This window comes from Leucoraja erinacea, chromosome 7, assembly GCF_028641065.1.
Source record: "Leucoraja erinacea ecotype New England chromosome 7, Leri_hhj_1, whole genome shotgun sequence".
In the NCBI taxonomy this organism is placed as follows: domain Eukaryota; kingdom Metazoa; phylum Chordata; class Chondrichthyes; order Rajiformes; family Rajidae; genus Leucoraja; species Leucoraja erinaceus.
In genome coordinates this window covers 70,570,979-70,594,338 of record NC_073383.1, presented here as the reverse complement: position 1 = coordinate 70,594,338, position 23,360 = coordinate 70,570,979, and the positions used below count along the sequence as shown (strand labels likewise).

Here is a 23,360-nt window from a genome sequence, read left to right as displayed (position 1 = left end):
GTGGAACCTGGATGATTGCAGAAGTATTTCTTTTATTTTGTGCTTATTATTTATTTTATGTAAAGTTCTTTGGTGCAAGTTAACTTAAACAGTGCTATACAGGTATAAGTAAAAGTTACTTACTTACGTCCTTTCTTCTACTTGTCCCTGGGAAGGTTCCCCCCCCCCCCCCCCCTGCTTTTGTACTCTGATTCAGAGTGGTTTCTTCCATATGTACTTCCCCCTCCAATGGGGAAGACATTGTGTTGCCCCATTATGCGAGGCTCCCGGTACTGCCTGCTGCTGTAGGCCTGGGCTGACACAGCTCTCTCCTTAGAGCAGGCCATTGTTGGAGCAACTTCTCCAAAAAGTTGCTCCTATGTGGGAGAGTCGTCCTCAGACGCTCTCCGTTGAGGGAGGGTATCCCTTTCCCTCCACGGACTCTTCTGAGTCAACGGGTTGTTTGACTTGCGGGTGGATTTTCCCGTACTGCAGGACCACCAATGGAGCTCCTCCTCCTGCAACAAGGCTCCGGCCGGTTCAGCTGCCGGCGCTAAATGTCGGGAAACACCGTTGCCCGCTACTGGGAAATGCTGTGGTCTTCGGCAGCCAACTTCCCCGCGGACCGTCTCCTCGACATCTGGGCCCTGAAACTACAAAAAGTTTCAAGCCCGAAAGAATGCAGGTAAGTGATTCAACTTTCCTTACCTGCCCATCCTAACGGCCTGGGAGGACGCAGTGCCTCTGCCAGTCCGTCGCGCGTTTGCGTTCAGACGTAATGACGTTCACGCAGACGGACGGCCCTTCTTTACGTAGTCACTCACGTGACTCTGAAGTAAAATATCTTAACTTGATTGCCTAGTGCTGGAAATGCATTCATTTTGTTGGAAATGCAACAATCACGTTTCCGCTAGCCTCTGGGGATTGGTGTCTTCAACACAGCGAGAGCATTATTTTGTGGTCATCATTGAACTACCATGTCCCATTGTCAGCTTGCATAGACCTGTAGTGTTCAACCATCATCCCATTGCAATCTTCACCATTGAGTATGGCTTTGATCTGTAGTCAGGTCTCCACGTGACACCAATGCAACGCCCACTGCTGGTAATTGTTCAGCATGAAATATGCAGAGCTGCATGTCTGGGGATTACCAATGTTTTATAGAACTCCCTATCTCCAGAAGTTGCGATCACCAATAGGATACCTCGCGTGATACTTACCTTGAATGCCCAGGAGCGAAGGCGGCTGCAAAAAGGTGTTGAACGCTGCCCAGTCCATCACAGGTGCTGACCTCCCCACCTTCAAAGGGATTTACAGGAGTCACTGCCTCAAAAAGGCAGCCAGCATCACCGGAGACCCACAACGCCCTGGTCACACACTCATTTCACCCCTGCCATCAGGATGAAAGTACAGGAGCCAGAAAACTGTAATGTCCAAGTTCAGGAACAGCTTCATCCCTGCAGCCATCAGGCCAATAAACACTCCAATAAGCTCTGTATATTACATATACCTGGATAATAAGTATAATATATATACCTGGGGGCACTGGTTTTGTCTTTTTGCACTGTTATTGTATGTTTGTTGTTTATGTGTATGTGTCTATATAGATATATACACTGAACTGTTTTTCTCATTTATTATATTGTTTACAGTGTATTATGTTTACATATTCTGTTGTGCTGCTGCAAGTAAGAATGTCATTGTTCTAAATGGGACATAAAACAAATAAAACCCTCTTGACTCCTGACTCTTGTAGGGAATGGATGGACATAACATAGAGCTAGTGTGAACAGGTTGTGTGATTGTCGGCTCGGACTCGGTGGGCCCGGGGAGCCTGTTTCCATGCTGTATCTTTCAATCAATCATGTACGATTAATGGCTGCACCTATTCTCTGAAACACAAGACACAGGCCCTGAATTTTCATGCAGTGGTTCCAATCTCCTTTAATAACTGGAAATCAGGTAACTGACTGCCCAGAGTCATGTTGCCACAACTTGGGCCTGAGCTATAGGGAGATGTTGGGCAGGCTAGGACTTTATTCCTTGGAGTGCACGAGGATGAGGGGTGATCTTATAAAAGTGTGTAAAATCATGAGGGGAATAGATAGGATGGTGGATGCACAGAACCTTTTACCCAGAGTTGGGGAATCAAGAACCAGAGGACATAGGTTTAAGTTCAGTTCAGTTGAGTTTAGTTTATTGTCACGTACCAAAGTACAGTGAAAAGCTTTTTGTTGTGCTAACCAGTCAGTGGAAAGACAATACATGATTACAATTGAGCCATTTACAGTGTATAGATAGATTGTAAACGGAATCCATTTTAGTGCAAGATAAATCCAGTAAAGTCCGATCAAAGATAGTCTGAGGGTCACCAACAATGCAGATAATAGTTCAGCACTGCTCTCCGGTTGGGGTAGGATGGTTCAGTTGCCTGATAGTAGCTTGAAGATACAGTCCCTGACTCTGGAGGTGTGTATTTTCACACAACTATACCTTTTGCCCGATGGGAGAGGGGAGAAGAGGGAGTGTCCAGGGTGCGACTCGTCCTTGATTATGCTGCTGGCCTTGCCGAGGCAGCTTGAGGAGTCAATGGAAGGGATGTTGGTTTGCGTGATGGTCTGGGCTGCATCCACAATTCACTGCCGTTTCTTGCGATCGTGGATGGAGTGTAGATGAGTTTTTCAAGATCAACATGGATTCTGTGGGCTGAGAAATCTACAACTCGATAATAACACAATGGGATTTCATGCACCACAGTAAATTGGCAATGCCTTTTCAAGTGCAATAAGGGATTTGAATTGTTCCTGTTTTTGTCAGGAATACCAATACCCCATTGATGAACAAACATCGCATTGTTGCACCAAATGTCCAGATAGTATTGCTTCACTTTGATTGATGTCGAACCAAGAAGGAGTTGTCAAGTTTTGCTGTATATTTCTAAAACATGCAAATATTTGCATGTGGAGGCAGGACTGGTTGCTGGGGTTACATCAATTTTTGCAGCGGGCCAACCACAAATCTCATGTAAAGCAAAACAAATGGCCGCAAGTGTGTTTCAGTCTGTAAGAGAAAGTGAAGAGGTTTAATTCCCTCTCCTGCAGACTCGTAAAATTAATCAGACAAGCAATCTTGTGCATCAGTAACATATCCAGCACTGAGAGCACATCTCCGATGCCAGCATTCCTTTTTCACAAGTTCACTGTCAGTTCACATGCCTAAGATTCATAAATTCAAGGAGCAGAGTTAGGCCATTTAGCCCATCTAGTCTACTCCGCAATTCAATTATGGCTGATCTGTCTTTCCCTCTTAACCCCATTCTCTTGCCTTCTCCCCATCACCCCTGATACCTGTACTAATCAAGAATTTATCCATCTCTGCCTTAAAAGTGTCCATTGTCTAAGCCTTCACTGCCTTCTCTGGCAATGAATTCCATGGATCCACTATCCTCTGGCTAAAGAAATTCCTCCTCATCTCCTTTCTTAAGGTTTGTTCTGAGGCTGTGGCCTCTGGTCCTAGTAGTGTTCCCACTAATGTTCCCACCAGTGGAAACATCCTCTCCACATCCACTATATCCAGGCCTTTCACTATCCGGTAAAGTGAAATTGGTGTTGGTTTATTATTGTCACTTGTTACTGAGATACTGTGAAAAGTTTTGTTTTGCGTGCTATTGAGTCATCCAAATCGTATTATACATGAGTACAATCAAGCCGTGCACAAGTACAACTGTATGACAAAGATAAAAATACCAGAGTGAAGAATATAGTGTCACAGCATTGTTGTATTGTTTCAGAGAAGACGTTCCAATGTTCACATTAAGGAAGATCAGGACTACATCCAACAGTAACTTATGGGAGGGCCGTTCAGAGCTTTAGTTTTAGTTTAGTTTGGAGATACAGCGTGGAAACAGGCTCTTCGGCCCAACTGGGACCTCACCGACCAGGGACAATTTTTACATTTACCAAGCCAATTAACTTACAAACCTGTACGTCTTTGGATGTGGGAGGAAACCAAAGATCTCGGAGAAAACCCATGCAGATCACGGGGCGAACGTACAAAATATGTACAGACAGCGCCCGTAGTCAGGATCGAACCCGGGTCTCCGGCGCTGCATTCGCTGTAAGGCAACAACTCTACCGCTGCACCACCGTGACCACCTGAAGTTCAGAGCAGGAAAAAGGCTGTTCCCAAATCTGATGATATGTGCTTTCAAGCTTATGTATCTTCTGTTGGATGGGAGAAGGGAGGAGAGGGAATGGCCAGGATGAGGAAATGTCCTTGATTATGTTGGCTGCTCTCCGCAAGCAGCATGCAGTTTCGATAGAGACGATGATGAGGAGCATGTAATGGACTGGGCTACATCCACAACTCTGAAATGTCTTGCAGTCTTAGGCAGAGTTATTCCTGAACCAAGCCAAGCTCTCCATGATGTATCGCTAGAAGTTGGTAAAAATCGTTGGAGAGGTGTTAGTGTGTTTTATTTAGCTGTAACTTCGATCTGGTTGGTCCATGACAAATTGTTAGTGTTATTTATGCCAAGAAACATGAAGCCATCAACCATCATCACTTCAGCACCATTGCTGCTGATTGGGGCATGTATTCCATCTCACTTTGTGAAATAGAGAAAGAAAAAGTTTCAGAAACAATCCTAATGAAATTTCATTACATGAAAAATATTAAACTCTGTCTCTTTCTCCAAAGAAGCTGTCTCATCAGCTGAGTATTTTCATCACTTTCTGTCATTATTTCAGATTTCCACCACCAACAATCATTTCCTTGCTCTCTCAGTGTTTCAGATTTGACATCAGTTCTCCACTATAATTTATGACTGTAACACAACACACTTCAATTTTTCGGTAGGCAATACTTTGTGATGGAATAATGATCCGCATGTTATTTCGATTGACAGGCTTTGTGGATTGGACACAATTGATTCCTTCATGCTCAATGAACAGTGGGGCTCACCACCATTTCAAATTTTGCCACGTACGCTGACGTCTCGTGCACTTATGGCGTCTCATAGTGTGTGATGCAAGTAGGTAAAGGGGGATAAACAAAAACATAGAGCTTGTGGTTATTAAAATAGTGGAAGGAGCGGCAGTAGAGTTGCTGTCTTACAGCGCTAACCGCGCCAGAGACCCGAATGCGATCCTGGCTACGGGTGTTGTATTTAGGGATTTTGTATGCTTTCCCTGTGACCGCGTGGGTTTTCTCCGAGATCTCCGGTTTCCTCCCACACTCCAAAGACGTACAGGTTAGTGGACTAATTGGCTTGGTATAAGTGCAAATTGTCCCTAGTGTGTGTAGGATAGTGTTAATGTGCGGGGATCGCTGGTCGGTGCAGACTCAGTGGGCCGAAGGGCCTGTTTCCACGGTGTATCTTTAAACTCTGAACTCCAAAGTCAAAACTCACTCCCATTACATTGTGATCTTGCTAGAAACTTGTGTACAGTTAACCGTGTTATTTTAGTAATTGTTGTGAATGACTCCCTGCCTCTCCACAGGTTGGAACATAGAATATAGAACATAAAGAGTTCTGTCCGCTGAAAAATCTCCTCAAGGCAGGCCTACTCCTGTTCTCCTCCTCTCTGACGAGTTCTGCAACACCCTCTCTAGTTTCTCCCCCTCTATGATTTTTCCTGCTCTCTAGCTCCACACATTGTTGCTTTTTACACATCTTTCATTCATTTGTTCTATGTACCATCTATATCTTGTTTCCCTTTCACCTGACTCCCAGTCCGAAGAAGGTTCTCGACCCAAAACGTCAACTATTCCTTTTCTCCAGAGATGCTGCCTGACCCGCTGAGTTACTCCAGCTTTTTGTGTCTATCCATAGTAAAGTACAAGTCAGGAATAATGCCCTTCATTGAACATGATGCCAAGCTAAACTAATCTCATCTGACCTGCCCATGATACATATCCCTCCATTCCTTGCATATCCATCTGCCTATATAAAGTGCCTCAAAAATGCCACAATCGTATCTGCCTCCAAGCGGGATTTGAACCATTGTTGGCAGCTGAACTTCCATTGGCTACCTGTCCACCTTCTGTGACAAAATGAAAATTGCTAAACTACTCATCTGACCTGCCCATGATACATATCCCTCCATTCCTTGCATATCCATCTGCCTATCTAAAAGCCTCAAAAATGCCACTATCGTATCTGCCTCCAACACCATTGTTGGCAGCTGGTTCCAGGAACCCACCACCTTCTGTGACAAAAGAAAATTGCCTACACTACTCCTTTAAACTTTGCCCCACACACCATAGAACTATGCCCTCTCGTCCTTGACATTTCCACCCTGGGAAAAAGGTACTGCCTATCCTATCTCTGCCTCTCGAGTTGTGTTATTTTGCAGTGAAGTGTAACTAAAGGTTTGAAGAAACCCAGTCCTTAAGTCAGGCCTTCACAATCCTCCAAACCATAAAAACATACTCTATGTGCGCATGTTATCATTCTTTAGTTTCGTTTAGTGCCTGGAACACTTTAGAAACCATCAAATTACCGTCACAGATAGACAAGTGTGGGTGAGGATGGTAAATTTCCTGCCTTAAGTTTGGAAGTGGACATCAATAGCTGGATGACGTCAACGTCAAATATACATGTAGCAAGCACATATAAAACTGCATATAATCCAGGCATTTGAAATAGTCAAAAATAGTGATGCAAAGGGTGGCACAGTAATGTCCCCACTTTTTCAATCAATATGGATTCCTCAAATCTGAGCCAATTAGTTATTGGAATCCTTGTTAGAGGAAATTGATTATTCTAATAACCAATATTTAGGGGCGGCACAGTGGCACAACTGGTAGAGCTGCTGCCTCTCAGCATCCGAGGTTGGATCCTGACCTCAGGTGCTGTCTGTGTGGAGTTTGCACGTTCTCCTGGTGACCACATGGATTTCCTCCGGGTGCTCCGGTTTCCTGTCACGTCAAAAAGACGTGCGGGTTTGTAGGCTAACTGGCCCCTTAAATTGCCCCTAATGTGCAGGGAGTGGATGCAAAAATTGGGATAAGGTAGATCTAGAGCAGTGGTTCCCAACGTGGGGCGTATGCCCCACACGGGGGCAATTTGATTTTTAAGGGGGGCAATTGAGCGCGACTGAGGAGGTCTGGGTCCAAATTTTCGATGGGCCGGCGTGGCATGGGAGAACCTTATTTATTGAATTGGATTTAGAAATGCAATTCAAAGAGCTTTTGCTAAGTTACCCTTATAATATCTATTTCCTCCGTTTTCTCTCAAGGGAAAGCAAGGGGGGGGCATCAGGATTTTAGAGGTGATTAGGTGGGGCATGGCCAAAAAAAGGTTGGGAACCACTGATCTAGAGTAAATGGGTGATCGAGCCGTATCTTTCAATCGAAAAAAATCAAACAAGGGAGTGCCTTTCCCAAGGCATTGAGAATGCTGATTTAATGTGGAAGGCTGGTGATATTTCTTGGATATTATTGAAACTATAGGATTAGTGGCGGAACAATGCATTCGGAGAAATGGTATGCTGTGTTGACAGTTGGTGCCAACCTTCAGAATTAACACATTCATCTTGGCATTTATTTTGAGAGCAAACTCCTCCATATGGTGCATTGTAATTATTCGGTGTCATCTTTAATGAGAGGAGAAGAACATGGCTTATAATTTGCATGTTGCACAAATGAATCCTAAGCCTATAATACGGCAGCTCTATAAAAGTATCAAGACCTAATCGAGTTGTATCTTAAAAACAGGAAACATATTGTTTTTGCGAATAGCCCATAACTTAGCAAGGATTAAATGGGCTTTGTGCAATATAAATTGTTGGAGGATCATTGAGGGGTCATGGAAAACCTCCTAGTTTCCTTACACTCCCTACTTGGACCCAGTGATGGCCTTTAATATTTTAAACGACCGAATGATAGCATCTTGTTCTGCCAAGAAAGAACCAAAAACCGTTCAATCACATTTAATTAAAAACAACTCGAACCTCCCCTATAACATTGAGCAGCGCTTTGTTTTAAGCCACAGATTTCAGATTTCATTTACTTACTTACTTTCAATCTTTTGATGGATGAGATATGCAAAAGAGAAATATTTTAGAAAGGAACTTCATGTGGCCGCAAAGGAACATTGTTTCTTCTTGAATTAAAACACTATTTCTTTATCCATCATTCCAAACAAATAGGGATATTTCAATTTGTTGCGAAAATATGATGACTCTGCACACATATTCAACATAAATCATAACTTATGTTGACATCATTCAAGATAATTCAACATTAAATAGGCATTTCTGCGTGTTAGGCAGTTTTTTAAAAAGTAGATATTTTTGACAGATAATTGCACACACTCATGTAGACTCGTGTTGTATCCCCTTTTCACTTTCTAAGATGGATTTGAATCATTTCACTTCCTTTAGACTTTAGTAATACAGTGTGGAAACAGGCCCTTCGGCGCACCGAGTCCGTGCTGACCAGCGATCACCCCATACTATCCCGGCCACTTTTGACAATTTTATAATTTTTAACGAAGCCAATGTCTTTGGAGTGTGGGAAGAAATTGGAGCACCCAGAGAAAAGGCATGGGGTCATGGGGAGAACGTACAAATTCCACACCCATGTTCAGGATCCTACCAGGGTCTCGGGATTTGTAAGATAGCAACTCAACCACTGCGCCACCATGCCGCCCATAGATATTTAGTTAGCTTGATGGACTTCACAACCAAGGAAGCACTTTTTTAAGTACATCCTCTGCTGTGATTTGTCGTGCATTTCAACACAGAAAGATCCCATAAATTGTTTTTAGCCAATTTTGGTTGAATTTTAACCAGGGAACTTAGATAATTCCTCATTCTTCTAGAGAAATGGTGCAAAGGAGGGGCGGGGTTTATGGGTTAGAGAGTCTCAGGCTAGCAATAACAAAGTTAGTTTTAAAATGGGATGGCACGGTGGCGCATTTCGTTGAGCTGCTGCCTCACAGTGCCAGAGTTCGATCCTGTCCTTGGGTGCTGTCTGTGTGCAGTCTGCAGGCTCTGCCTGTGACCACATGGGTTTCGTCCGTGTGCTCCGGTTTCCTCCCACATCCCAAAGACATGTGGATTTGTAGGTTAATTGGCCACCAGATTGCCGCTGGTCTGCATCTGAAGGAGTGTTTGAGAAAGTGAGATAACACAGAACTAGCGCAAAGGGATGATCGATGGTTGGCGTGGACTCGGTGGGCCAAAGGACCTGTTTCCATGCTGTATCTTTCAGTCAGTCAAAAACAGCACCTCTACATTCAGACGTGCAACAGAAAACCACATCCTACGAGTGACAACTTTGAAATTTGACATAGCTTCAATTTATATTCTCAAGATCTATTGTTGGGACTTGAACATACAATCTTCTAACATACATAACTCATAATGCTTCAGCCAAATTGTTCTTCACACCAGCTAATATCATTATTGACCTTGACATTATTGAATGCTCTATCCTGAAACTCTTTCCAACTTTATCTGACGTGGACTGACTTTCTGTGCAGTTATGACATGATCAATTTCTCACCATACTCTTTCCTTTCCCTGCTAAACACGTTTTGAAATTAAGATTGGAAATCATTGACTCATACTTGGGTCTTGGTTTTAAAGAGGGAACTGCAGATGCTGGAGAATCGAAGGTTACACAGAAAAGCTGGAGAAACTCAGCGGGTGCAGCAGCATCTATGGAGCACAGAAAAGCTGGAGAAAGCTGAACACCCGAAGAAGAAGTCTGAAGAAGGGTTTCGGCCCGAAACGTTGCCTATTTCCTTCGCTCCATAGATGCTGCTGCACCCGCTGAGTTTCTCCAGCTTTTCTGTGTAACCTTGGGTCTTGGTTCTTGGTTTCTTGGTCCTCCAAAATATTCCAAATGGAATTTAAACTGGAGGTGGTGGAGGGAGGACTTAAGCCAGAAAGGGTTATTGGGAAGAAAGAGCTACTTTAAATTTAGTTGCATCTGGTTGGGTAACTATAGTAGGGTGGAGATTATTCCATGTTTTAATTGTGCGGGGGAAGAACGAATTGCTGTACACATCTGTCTTTGTAGCTGGGATCACAAATTGGATCGAATGTCAGGCATTGGGATCTTTACGAATGACAGAATTATTAAAATTCAACAACAGAAATTGGTGTTGCCTCACAGCACCAGAGATCTAGGTTCAGTCCTGACCTCGGATGCGGTCTGTGTGGAGTATGCACGTTTTCTCTTTGACTGCATGAATTTCCTTCGGGTGTTCCGGTTTCCCGTCAAATCCCAAAACGCCTCATATTTCGCTTGGCCAGCTTCCAACCCGGCACGGGCAGCACAGTGGCGCAGCTGTAGAGTTGCTGCCTTACAGCACTTGCAGTGCCAGAGGCCCGGGTTTGATCCCAACTATGGGTGCTGTCTGTGGGGAGTTCTCCCCGTGACCTGCATGGGTTTTCTCAGAGATCTTCAGTTTCCTCCCACACTCCAAAGACGTGCAGGTTTGTAGACTTGGTGTATGTATAAATTGTCCTTATTGTGCGAAGGATAGTGTGGGGATCGCTGGTCGGCGCGGACTCGGTGGGCTGAAGGGCCTATTTCCACACTATTGTATGAAATATTGAAGATGACACATAAAGCTGGAGTAACTCAACGGGTCGCACAGCATCTCTAAAGAAAAAAAATAGGTGACGCTTCGGGTCGAGATCTGGTCTGAAGAAGGGACTCGACCCGAAACGTCACCTATTCCTTTTCTCCAGAGATGCTGCCTGACTCGCTGAGTTACTCCAGCTTTTTGTGTATGCATTTTAAACCAGCATCTGCAGTTCCTCTCCTCAGGGTAAGAATATTGATTAATCTAACCAAGTAATCCTTGCATCCCTCTCTCCGTCCCTCCCCCACCCAAGTCGTCGTATTAGTTTCACTGTTGTCCTTCTGAGTTTCACTGTTTTTATTACTCGTTATCACCTACCCCACAGCAAACAATGGACCATTGTGGGCTCCATCTTTCCTTCGTTGCTGGCGTAGCAGTAGGGTTGCTGCCTTACAGTGCCAGAGAACCAGGTTTGATCATGACTACAGGTGCTTCTCTGTACAGAGATTGTACGTTCTCCCCATGACCAGCATGGGTTTTCTCAGGGTCTTCTGGTTTCCTCCCATACTTGAAAGACGAAAGACTAATTGGTTTGGTATAATTGTAAATTATCCCTAGAGTGTGTAGGATAATGTTAGATGCGGGTATCGCTGGTCAGCGTGGACCTGGTGGGCCAAAGGGCCCGTTTCCGCACTATGTCACTAAACTAAACTACATATTCCCATGGGACAAATCACTTCTGCAGCCACCTTCGGCCATGTGAGAATTTGGATTGTGGTCACATTCCTGACTTGCGAACTTTTCGGGTTACAGACAGTTCTCAGGAATGGAACCCTTTCACAACCTGGGGAGGAATTGTATAGATTGTATAGAACTGTAAAGATATTTATTTCATGCAGCATTCTACATATAATAACTGTGATATGGTGATAGCTACACAGGATAATCCATGTGCATTGTTTCATAGAATAAGTACTTCCACCAAAACACCTGATGTCTTGCTACACACCCTGGTGGCATGTTTACTAACTGCATTCTATACAGTACATATATATTTTTGGTCCACTGAGTCTACACCAACCATCGATCACCCGTTCATAGACACAAAATGCTGGAGTAACTCTGCGGAATGGGCAGCATCTCTGTAGAGAAGGAATGGGTGACGTTTCGAGTCAAGACCCTGTCCCACTGAGTTAGCCCATTAACATATTTTCGGTGCAAACAAGCATCTGCAGTTCCTTCCTACATCTCGTGTTACCTTTTGACGAAGGGATACATTGATGATGTAACTCACAATCACTTTGAGTGCCCAACACAGTCTTTAATTTGTTGGGGTGGAAAATATTTAAAAATCAAGTCCCCTGACCCGGCACAAAAGTCACAAAACTCACGATTAACTGGCAGCAGTGATTCCTTTCCTCCGATACGCTTTTCGTCATTAAAAAGGAGGGCAATGTCAACTGAACAATTTTCATGAATGGTTGACATTTCCAGTTGATTCATTCTGCTTGGCAATTCAATTTGGCATTTCAAAGCTAATTAAAGGACATGCATTACTTCTTTATGAATGGAAGATTTTTCTTATTGCAATAATACCGCGTTGTTATGGTAACTATCAGAATTATGGTATCACAACATCATGGAGGTCTATTCGGCCCTTTGAGTTGATTCTATCCACGAGAAGAGTAACACCAACAATCCCATCCACATCTTTCCTTTTAATCCTGCAAATTATTTTATTTTTCCAGTTCCCTTTCTCATACTGACCTTTCTGTCCTGGGCCTCCTCCATTGGCAAGGTGGGGCTACAAGGAACAGCACCTCATATTCCCCTTGGGTAGCTTACAACTCAACAGTACGAACATTGAATTCTCCAACTTTCGGTAACGTCTACAAAACACCTCCCCTTCCCCTCTATCCCTCATAACCCCACCCCACTCCCCTGAGCTCTGGCTGACCTTGCACCTATCGCTCGGTTTTCTTGCGGTCTTGGATGGAGCCGTTCCCAACCATGCTGTGATGCATCCTGATAAAATGTTTTCTACGCTGCTAAGGAAGATGAGAGCCCACGGTATCAAAGGGCAGATACTAGCATGGATAACAGGTTGGCTAGATGGCGGAATACAAAGAGTGGCAATAAAGGGGACTTTTTCTGGTTGGCTGCCAATTACTAGCGGAGACCCGCGTGTCAGTGCTGGGGCCTCTACAATTCATGTTGTATATGAATGATTTGGATGACGGGATTGAAGGCTTTGTGGCCAAGTTTGCGGATGATATGAAAATAGGTGGAAGGGCAGATAGTGTAGAGAAAGCAGGGACTCTGCAGAAGGACTTGGACAGGTTGGGAGAGTGGGCAGTGAAGGGAAGCAAAGATATTAATGTTTATTAACATTTATTATTAATGTTTAATATTTTATGTCATTCCTAACTGTCACCTCCTAAGCAGCCTACCAGAGGACAGGGAGAAATTCAGAGACCAGCAGAGGAGGACAAAGGGCTTAATTAGGAAAGGGAAATAGATTATGAAAGAAAACTGGTAGGGAACATAAAAACTGACTGCAAAAGCTTTTATAGATATGTGAAGAGAAAAAGATTAGTTAAAACAAATGTAGGTCCCTTGCAGTCAGAAACGGGCGAATTGATCATAGGGAACAAGGACATGGCAGACCAATTGAATAACTACTTTGGTTCTGTCTTCACTAAGGAAGACATAAAAAATCTGTCGGAAATAGCAGAGGGACCGGGGGTCAAATGAGATGGAGGAACTGAGTGAAATCCAGGTTAGCCGGGAAGTGGTGTTAGGTAAATTGAATGGATTAAAGGCCGATAAATCCCCAGGGCCAGATAGGCTGCATCCCAGAGTACTTAAGGAAGTAGCCCCAGAAATAGTGGATGCATTAGTTATAGTTTTTCAAAACTCTTTAGATTCTGGAGTAGTTCCTGAGAATTGGAGGGTAGCTAGTGTAACACCACTTTTTAAAAAGGGAGGGAGAGAGAAAACAGGGAATTACAGACCAGTTAGTCTAACGTTGGTAGTGGGGAAACTGCTAGAATCAGTTATTAAAGATGGGATAGCAGCACATTTGGAAAGTGGTGAAATCATTGGACAAAGTCAGCATGGATTTATGAAGAGTAAATCATGTCTGACGAATCTTATAGAATTTTTCGAGGATGTAACTAGTAGAGTGGATAAGGGAGAACCAGTGGATGTGTTATATCTGGACTTTCAGAAGGCTTTCGACAAGGTCCCACATAAGAGATTAGTATACAAACTTAAAGCCCACGGTATTGGGGGTTCAGTATTGATGTGGATAGAGAACTGGTTGGCAGACAGGAAGCAAAGAGTAGGAGTAAACGGGTCCTTTTCACAATGGCAGGCAGTGACTAGTGGGGTACCGCAAGGCTCAGTTCTGGGACCCCAGCTATTTACGATATATATTAATGATTTAGACGAGGGAATTGAATGCAACATCTCCAAGTTTGCAGATGACACAAAGCTGGGGGGTAGTGTTAGCTGTGAGGAGGATGCTAGGAGGCTGCAAGGTGACTAGGATAGGCTGGGTGAGTGGGCAAATGCATGGCAGATGCAGTATAATGTGGATAAATGTGAGGTTATCCACTTTGGTGGCAAAAACAGGAAAGTAGATTATTATCTGAATGGTGGCCGATTAGGAAGGGGAGATGCAACGAGACCCGGGTGTCATGGTACACCAGTCATTAAAAGTAGGCATGCAGGTGCAGCAGGCAATGAAGAAGGCGAATGGTATGTTAGCATTCATAGCAAAAGGATTTGAGTATAGGAGCAGGGAGGTTCTACTGCAGTTGTACAGGGTCTTGGTGAGACCACACCTGGAGTATTGCGTACAGTTTTGGTCTCCTGATCCGAGGAAAGACATTCTTGCCATAGAGGGAGTACAGAAAAGGTTCACCAGACTGATTCCTGGGATGTCAGGACTTTCATATGAAGAAAGACTGGATAGACTCGGTTTGTACTCGCTAGAATTTAGAAGATTGAGGGGGGATCTTATAGAAACTTACAAAATTCTTAAGGGGTTGGACAGGCTAGATGCAGGAAGATTGTTCCCGATGTTGGGGAAGTCCAGAATAAGGGCTCACAGTTTAAGGATAAGGGGGAAATCTTTTAGGACCGAGATGAGGAAAACTTTTTTCACACAGAGAGTGGTGAATCTCTGGAATTCTCTGCCGCAGAAGGTAGTTGAGGCCAGTTCATTGGCTATATTTAAGAGGGAGTTAGATGTGGCCCTTGTGGCTAAAGGGATCAGGGGTTATGGAGAGAAGGCAGGAACAGGATACTGAGTTGGATGATCAGCCATGATCATATTGAATGGCGGTGCAGGCTCGAAGGGCCAAATGGCCTACTCCTGCACCTATTTTCTATGTTTCTATGTTTCTATGTCACTGTATGTCATGTTGTCACTTGCGGCCAGAGCACCAAGGCAAATTCCTTGTAAGTGAATACTTGGCCAATAAACTTTTTTAATTCGTTCATTCAGAAGTGGCAGATGGAATATAGTGTAGCAAAGTGTGGAGTCATGCTTTTTAGTAGTAGGAATAAAGGCAAGACTATTTTCTAAAAGGGGAGAGAATCCAGAAATCAGAGGTGCAAAGGGACTTGGGAGTGCTTGTGCAGGATTCCCAAAAAGTTAATCTGCAAGTTGAATCGGTAGTAAAGAAAGCAAACTCAATGCTAGCATTTATTTCAAGAGGGTTTGTATACAAAAACAGGGCTGAAATGCTGAGGCTCTATAAGGCGCTGGTAAGGCCACATTTGGAATATTGTGAGCAATGTTGGGAACCATATTTGAGGAAAGTTGTGCTGGCTCTGGAGAGGGCCCAGAGGAAGTTTTTAAGAATGATCCCAGGAATGAGTAGGTTAATCTATGATGAGTCTGAAGAACGGTTTCGACCCGAGACGTTGCCTATTTCCTTCACTCCATAGATGCTGCAGCACCCGCTGAGTTTCTCCAGCATTTTTGTCCACCTTCGATATACCAGCATCAGCAGTTCCTTCTTGAACATAACCTATGATGAGCGTTTGTTGGCACTGGGCTTGTATTCGCTGGAGTTTAGAAGAATGAGAGGGGACCTCATTGAAACGTACAGAATAGTGAAAGGCTTGGATAGAGTGGATGTGGAGAGGATATTTCCACCAGTGGGAGAGTCTAGGACTAAATGTCATAGCTTCAGAATTAAAGGACGTTCTTTTAGGAAGGAAATGAGGAGAAATGTGTTTAGTCAGAGGGTGATGAATCTGTGTAATTCTTTGCCACAGTAGGCTGTGAATGCCAAGTCAGTGGATATTTTTAAGCCAGAGATAGATATAGATTTGATTAGTATAGGTGTCAGAGGTTATGGGGAGAAGGTTATGGGGAGAAGGCAGGAGAATGGGGTTTGGGGGGAGAGATAGATTAGCCATGATTGAATGGCTTAGTAGTCTGAAGAAGAGTTTGGGCCCGAAACGTTGCCTATTTCCTTCGCTCCATAGATGCTGCTTCAACCACTGAGTTTCTCCAGCATTTTTGTGCACCTTAGTAGACATGATGGGCTGAATGGCCTAATTCTACTCCTATCACTATGACCTTATGACCTTATCTGTAGACGTTGGTGACAGTTGTTGGGGACATGCCAAACTTCCTAGCCTCGTATGTATTCAGTATCAATCCTGTTCTACCACTGTTGCTTCAATATAATTGTCTTCATAACTCTGAATTAATTGTTCTACTTATCCTAAATCATCATCTCCCTGCCATCATCCAAATTCATTGAACTAACCAATTCTACGCTCTATTGTTATTTGACTGGATATCATGAACACAGTGACTACAATCTCTGTTTGCTTCTTACACCTCAAATCAACATGCTGGGTTGTAAGGGCGTGTCTATCTTCCTCTGCATTTCCTATCTTTGACAGTTGCAATGTTCTGAAGAGACTGACTGGGACTGTCAATTTTTTCAAACATCTTTTGACTGTCAAAGCCCTTCATGGAGTCACTTTCAGTGACAGCTCGGGTAACTGGAGAGCCTGAGACATCCCTCCCTATAAAGACCACGCTAGAAGAAGCAGCCGGGGTCAGAAGCAGACGAGTCCATTAGTTGACTTAAATCTTTATCACCAACTCTGCTGACCAGTTATAATCTCCAATCCTCTTGTGGACATTGGTTTGATATCAAACATCAGAATGCAAGAGTTTAAAGTAGCAATCATAGTCAGCCATTTGGTCCTTACAGCTTGTTTTTTATTTTAGTCTAGATATGTAGCGTGGAAACAGACCCTTGGTCCCACCGGATTCAGGCTTACTATCGGTCACTCGTACACAAGTTCTTTGTCCAACACACTAGGGGCAATTTACAGAAGCCAATATACCTACAAACCTGCATGTCTTTGGAATGTGGGATGAAAACCTCTCGTGGACATTGGTTTGATATCAAACATCAGAATGCAAGAGTTTAAAGTAGCAATCATAGTCAGCCATTTGTTCCTTCAGTGCAGTCACATTGCAGTCCCAGTGCAGTCAAAAGATGTTTGAAAAAATTGACAGTCCCAGTGCAGGCAGGTGGGACTAAGGGGAATCAAAATTTGTTCGGCATGGACTTGTAGGGCCGAGATGGCCTGTTTCCGTGCTGTAATTGTTATATGGTTATATGGTTAAAACGAGCTCCAGGAGAAAACCTACTTGGTCACAGGGAGAACGTACATAGAAACATAGAAAATAGGTGCAGGAGTAGGCTATTAGACCCTTCGAGCCTGCACCACCATTCAATATGATCATGGCTGATAATACAAACTCCCCACAGACAGTACTTGTAGTCAGGATCGAACCCGGGTATCTGGCGCTGTTTTACTGCAACTCTGCTGCTGCACCACTGTGCCGCCCTTTACATGTTCCTTACATGTTCAAAGAAATCCATCAAATTTGTGAAACATGATTTCCACAAATTATGGAAGAGCGCCAGAGTGCCCGTGAATATAAAACTGGCAACCTTGGTCCCAGGGAAGTTTAAGATTAGTGGCATTTCAGTGTTCACACCTGAACACGTACCTGGCACTGCAAGCTTTTCTTCCCATTTACACAGGTGCCAATTCGTGCAAAATAGGGTGGATGCTACAGGTTTACTGTAGTTATTACATTTTATGGAGATTTCAAGGGAAATGCTTTGATGATAAGCGCTGAATTACACAGAAGGCACATGATGAGGCCAAATATTTGCAAGAAAGTAATGACAGTCAAGGACGACCATTGGCAAATAACTTCTAAAGGAACACCATTCACCAAGTGTTTAAGTGTTGTTAGTTGGGCTGTAAACAAAATTTGCTTTGGGTAAATGACAAATAATTGTCATTCCAAAATCTAACATGCAGCACACGCAAAGCTGAGGCTTCTCCATAACTGATAATTTAATGATGTGGTCATCATGCTTATGTCTATAACCTTTGTTTTATCAAACATTGCTTTATTATATCAATTTTAGGATATTGAACTGAAATCTGCAAGTCACTCCAATCTGCTTCCTTGTTTCCTTAAACGCAAATGTTTTTTACTACTGATTCGTTGAAAGCAAATTAAATTTAAGTTTTTTTAATGCAACGTTGAGAATAAATTGTGAGTTTTGTGGTAAACAGGGACTTTCAAAAGGCATTTTGAGTATCATATTAATGTCTCTGATGACGAGTCTTTTACTTTAATTTAATTATACAGCGCGGAAACAGGCCCTTCGGTCCACCGAGTCTGCACCGACCACCGATCCCCATATACACACTATCATACTCACGAGGAACCATTTACAATCTTTACAAAGCCAATTAACCTGCAAACCTGTACGTCTTTGGAGTGTGGGAGGAAATCGGAGCACGCAGGGAAAACCCACACAGTCGCAGGGAGAATCTACAAACTTCTTACTGACAGCACCCGTAGTTAGGATCGAATCCAGGTCTCTGGTACTGTAGGGCAGCAACTCTACTGCTACACCACCGTGCCGCACTGTTATAGGAGAGATATCATTAAGCTAGAAAAGGACGTTCATTCTCCTGTAATATTGATCCTGTATGTCCCATCACAAATGCTGGCCAGGTTACTGCTTTTCTGCCATGTTCTGTTTCTGTTTTTGAAGAATAAGCGAGTTCGGTATTCCGAAAAACACAAGGAATCATGGGATTTGTCAAAGGTCACTCACGATAAACATTCTCGGCAGCTGTGATGCTGCATGAATACAGACCTGCATTTCATCCCTAGTCAGGATCGAACCCGGGTCTCCGGCATTGCAAGCGGTGTTGAATTGTGACTGGACCGTCCCCGTCCCCTCCCGAGTGTCCCATCACTGTCCGGTGGCGGCCGGAGATGCCCGGGTTGACCCTGGACCGACGGGACATCGACCCGAAGCAGTGTCGGCCCAGGCTTACAGCCAGCCCGGAGAAAAAGCACAAACTCCAGCTCAACTCCGCCGGGTTAACCAACAGCCCTGGACTGAAGGGACACTGGCCAGGAGCAGTGGCGGCCCAGGGCTGAACCTGCCCTCTCTCCTACATCCAGCTCGGAGAAGAAGCGCTAATTCCAGCTCAACTCTGCCTGTCCCGCCGGGTGAACCGACAGCCTTCGACTGACAGCAGTGAAGTTGAATAAATGAATGTTTATTGGCCAAGTATTCAGTTCAGGACCCTTGTTTCTGAATTAATTATGTCACTCTCCATCCTAATGAAGAACTCAACCATATTATGGTCACTCTTGCCCAAGGGGTCACGCACAACAAGACTGCTAACTAACCCTTCCTCATTGCTCAATACCCAGTCTAGAATAGCCTGTTCTCTCGTTGGTTCCTCTACATGTTGGTTTAGAAAACTATCCCGCGTACATTCCAAGAAATCCTCGTCCTCAGCACCCTTGCCAATTTGATTCACCCAATCTATATGTAGATTGAAGTCACCCATTATAACTATTTTACCTTTGTTGCACGCATTTCTAATTTCCTGTTTGATGCCATCCCCAACTCCACTACTACTGTTAGGTGGCCTGTATACAACTCCCACTAGCGTTTTCTGCCCCTTAGTGTTTCACAGCTCTGCCCATATCGATTCCACATCCTCCAAGCTAATGTCCTTCCTTTCTATTGCATTAATCCCCTCTCTAACCAGCAACACTACCCCGCCTCCTTTTCTTTTCTGTCTATCCCTCCTGAATATTGAATATCCCTGGATGTTCAGCTCCCAGCCTTGGTCACCCTAGAGTCATGTCTCCGTGACCCAACTATATCATAGTCATTAATAGCTATCTGCACATTCAACTCATCCACCTTATTATGAATGCTCCTTGCATTGAGACACAAAGCCATCAGGCTTGTTTTTACAACACTCTTACCCCTTATACAATTATGTTGAAAAGTGGCCCTTTTTGATTTTTGCCCTGGATTTGTCTGCCTGCCAAATTTCACCTTACTACCTATTGCTCTACCCTCATTTTACACCCCTCTGTCTCTCTACTCCCACATTTAAGAAATCCTTTCCCTTTAACTCCATCCTCGACTATCCAATTTGACCCCTACCCCCCTTATTCAGTTTAAAACCACCCGTGTAGCAGTGGCAAACCTGCCTGCCAGAATGCAGGTCCCCCACCTGTTAAGATGCAATCCGTCCCTTTTGTACAGTTCCCCCTTACTCCAAAACAGATCCCAGTGATCTAAGAATCTAAATCACTGCCCCGTGCACAAGTTCCTCAGCCACACATTCAGGTCCTGTATCTCCCTGTTCCTGCTCTCGCCAGCATGAGGAACTGGAGATAACAACCCTGGAGGTCCTGCTTTTCAGCATTTTTCCGAGCTCTCTAAAGTCACGCTGCAGAATATTCATCCCCTTCTTAACAACATCGTTTGTGCCGACATGCACTACCACTTCCGGCTGTTCACCTTCGCCCTTAAGGATTTTCTGCACTCTGTCCGTGACATCCTGGATCCTGGCACCAGGAAGGCAGCACACCTTCCTCGAATCCCATCTGTTGCCGCAGAAACCCCTGTCCGTACCTCTAACAATGGAGTCTCCCACTACAATGGCGTTGCCTGACGTTGGCCTATTTGGTTTTGGCTCAACAGCCCTATTTGCATCGTAAGCCAGGTCCGCCGCTCAGTGTAAAAACGTCTTCTGTCCCGACAGCTTCCAAGTGGGTGAACCTGTTCACAAGAGGTACAACACCCGGGGACGTTTGCATTCCATGCTTCCCTTTCTCACCGTCACCCACCTTCTCTCTTCCAGTACCTTAGGTGTAACAATCTTACTGTAGGACTTGTCGAGGAACGACTCAGTTTCTCGGACGAACCTGAGGTCATCCACTTGCTTCTCCAGTTCCCCAACACGGTCCTTCAGGAGCTGTATCTGGATGCATTTCTCACATTCGTAGCAGGCAGAGGCACCAGCAGTGTCCTTGACCTCCCACATACTGCAAGCATCACACTGAATCAGCTTGCCTGACATCTCCTTCTTTCGTCTCTCCCTCTCCTGTGTTGTGCGTAGCCTCCTCTCCTCAGTCTCCTCGCCGAAGACTCTCGAGCCAAAGACTCACACTTTCCCTCACAAGGCTGCTCCCTCACTGCCACCCCCCTCTGACTCACTTCTAACTCTCCTCCCACTTGGGTTAGAGTCAATCAGTGTTTTTTCCTGCTGCTCTTTGTTGCTGTTGTTTACAAATCCACAGGAGCTCTGAGTAAAGTCTGCCTGTGCTTTGCCTCTCCTTTCAACTGCTTTCCCCCCTCTGACTCACTTCTAACACTCCCCCCACTTGGGTTAGAGCCAATCCCTGCTTCCTCAGCTGCCGCAGGAAGTACATCCTCTGTGTGCCTTTTTGACTGTGGAGACAATGGTGGCCCCCCATTTAAGGTCCTTGGAGATGATGGTTCCCAGGAACTTAAAATACTACACAGATGTGACTGTGGAGTTGTTGACGGTGAGTGGGGTGAGGGGAGGAGGAGCTCTCCTAAAGTCTACAATCAATTCTCCGCGCTTCTTCTCCGCACTGGGTCACCCCAGATACAAACTCTCACCAACTCCTACAGATGCACTGTAGAAAGCATTTTATCGGTATTAGAAACAGCTCCATCCAAATCTGCAAGATATTAACATAGAAACATAGAAAATAGGTGCAGGGAAAAGCCATTCGGCCCTTCAAGCCAGCACTGCCATTGTGATCATGGCTGATCGTCCCCTATCAATAATCCATGCCTGCCCTCTCCACATATCCCTTGCCACCACTAGCCCCTAGAGCTCTATCTAACTCTTTCTTAAATCCATCCAGTGACTTGGCCTCCACTGCCCTCTGTGGCAGGGAATTCCATAAATTCACAACTCTCTGGGTGAAAAGCCTCAGTCTTAAATTAACTCCCCTTTATTCTAAGACTGTGGCCCCTGGTTCTGGAATCGACCAACATTGGGAACATTTTTCCTGCATCTAGCTTGTCCAGTCCTTTTATAATTTTATATGTTTATATAAGATAGTCTCACTAAACTCCAGTGAATACAAGCCTGGTCTTTTTAATCTTTCCTCATATGAGTCCCGCCATCCCAGGGATCAATCTCGTGAACCTACGCTGCACTGCCTCAATCACAAGGATATCCTTCCTCAAATTAGGAGACCAAAACTGTACACAATACTCCAGATGTGGTCTCACCAGAGCCCTATACAACTGCAGAAGAACCTCTTTACTCCTATACTGAAATCCTCTTGTTATGAAGGACAACATTCCATTAGCTTTCTTCACTGCCTGCTGTACCTGTAAGCCAACTTTCAGTGACCGGTGTACAAGGACGTCCAGGTCTCGCTGCACCTCCCCCTTACCTAACCTAACCCCCATTGAGATAATAATCTGCCCCCTTGTTTTTGCCACCAAAGTGGATAACCTCACATTTATCTATATTTTACTTCGGAGTCACGTGAGTGGCCACGTGAAGAGCCCGCTCAGCACGCATGTGCGACATTGCGTTCACTTAGGCAACAGCGACGCAGCGGGAGTCAGGCGCTCCCGCTACAGTTTAAAAAAGACGGACCGTCAGGTAAGTCTACTCTGAGGTCGGTTTTCCTTGGCAAAAGGAGAGTTTTTGCTTTGTTCCAACAGCTAAGAATAATGAACAGAACAAGGCTCTCCAAGAAGCCTGTCCCCCGTTCGACTCCAACGGAGGAGCATTCCATCAGTGGGGGGCAGGAGGCGGTAGGACCGCTAACCCAGCGCTCCGCCATCCCCGACACCGAGCCGAGCCCAGTCTCGCTGGCGCCTGAGCAGCGGACTGGATATAAAGCCACTAAGAAGACCATCCAGCCGGTGGTTTCCGATTCGTCGGACAGGGACGTCTCACCACCCGCTCGGGGCAGAGACAGCCGCCTGAGCCGCATGGAGCGGCTCGTGGAGCGTATGCTCCAGCGAGACGTGCTTCGTGAGGAGCAGTTTCGCAGAGGGAGTTCAGGCACTCCCTTCACAGTGCCTCGTGCACTGGCCATCGTTTCCCCCTCATCCGAGGACAGCTGTGGCGACCAGGGCTGGGCTGGTCAAGAAGAGTGGTTAATGGCTGAAGAAGTCGGGAGTATGCCAGGGGTACAGGAAAAGGAAGAGCCGTTGGGTGTGGTGGACCGCTACATGGCAGCCCCACGTGAAGGACGGCCATTAGAGCCAAAACTAGCGGCCAGCATTAACCACCTATCCAACAGGCCCCTACAGGAGCAGGTGGTTAATGAGGTCTTAGAACAATATACGGCTCCTGAAAATTGTGAATCGCTTAAAGTGCCGGCTGTCAACAGCCAAATCTGGGGGCACGTTGGGTCAAATATTCGAAATCAGGAACTAAAACT

The 23,360-nt window shown here is 44.9% G+C and overlaps 1 long non-coding RNA gene across 4 annotated transcripts in view; it reads right to left on the bottom strand.

Moving 5' to 3' along the window:
* Window positions 1–2,136: 2,136 nt before the first annotated feature.
* The window catches only part of LOC129699104 (uncharacterized), a 49,116-nt gene continuing 27,892 nt past the window's right edge, over window positions 2,137–23,360 (bottom strand). For all 4 annotated transcript variants that reach the window (XR_008723784.1, XR_008723782.1, XR_008723783.1 and 1 more), the window contains one exon: window positions 2,137–3,039. This is a non-coding gene — a long non-coding RNA (uncharacterized LOC129699104). The remainder of the gene's footprint in view (window positions 3,040–23,360) is intronic.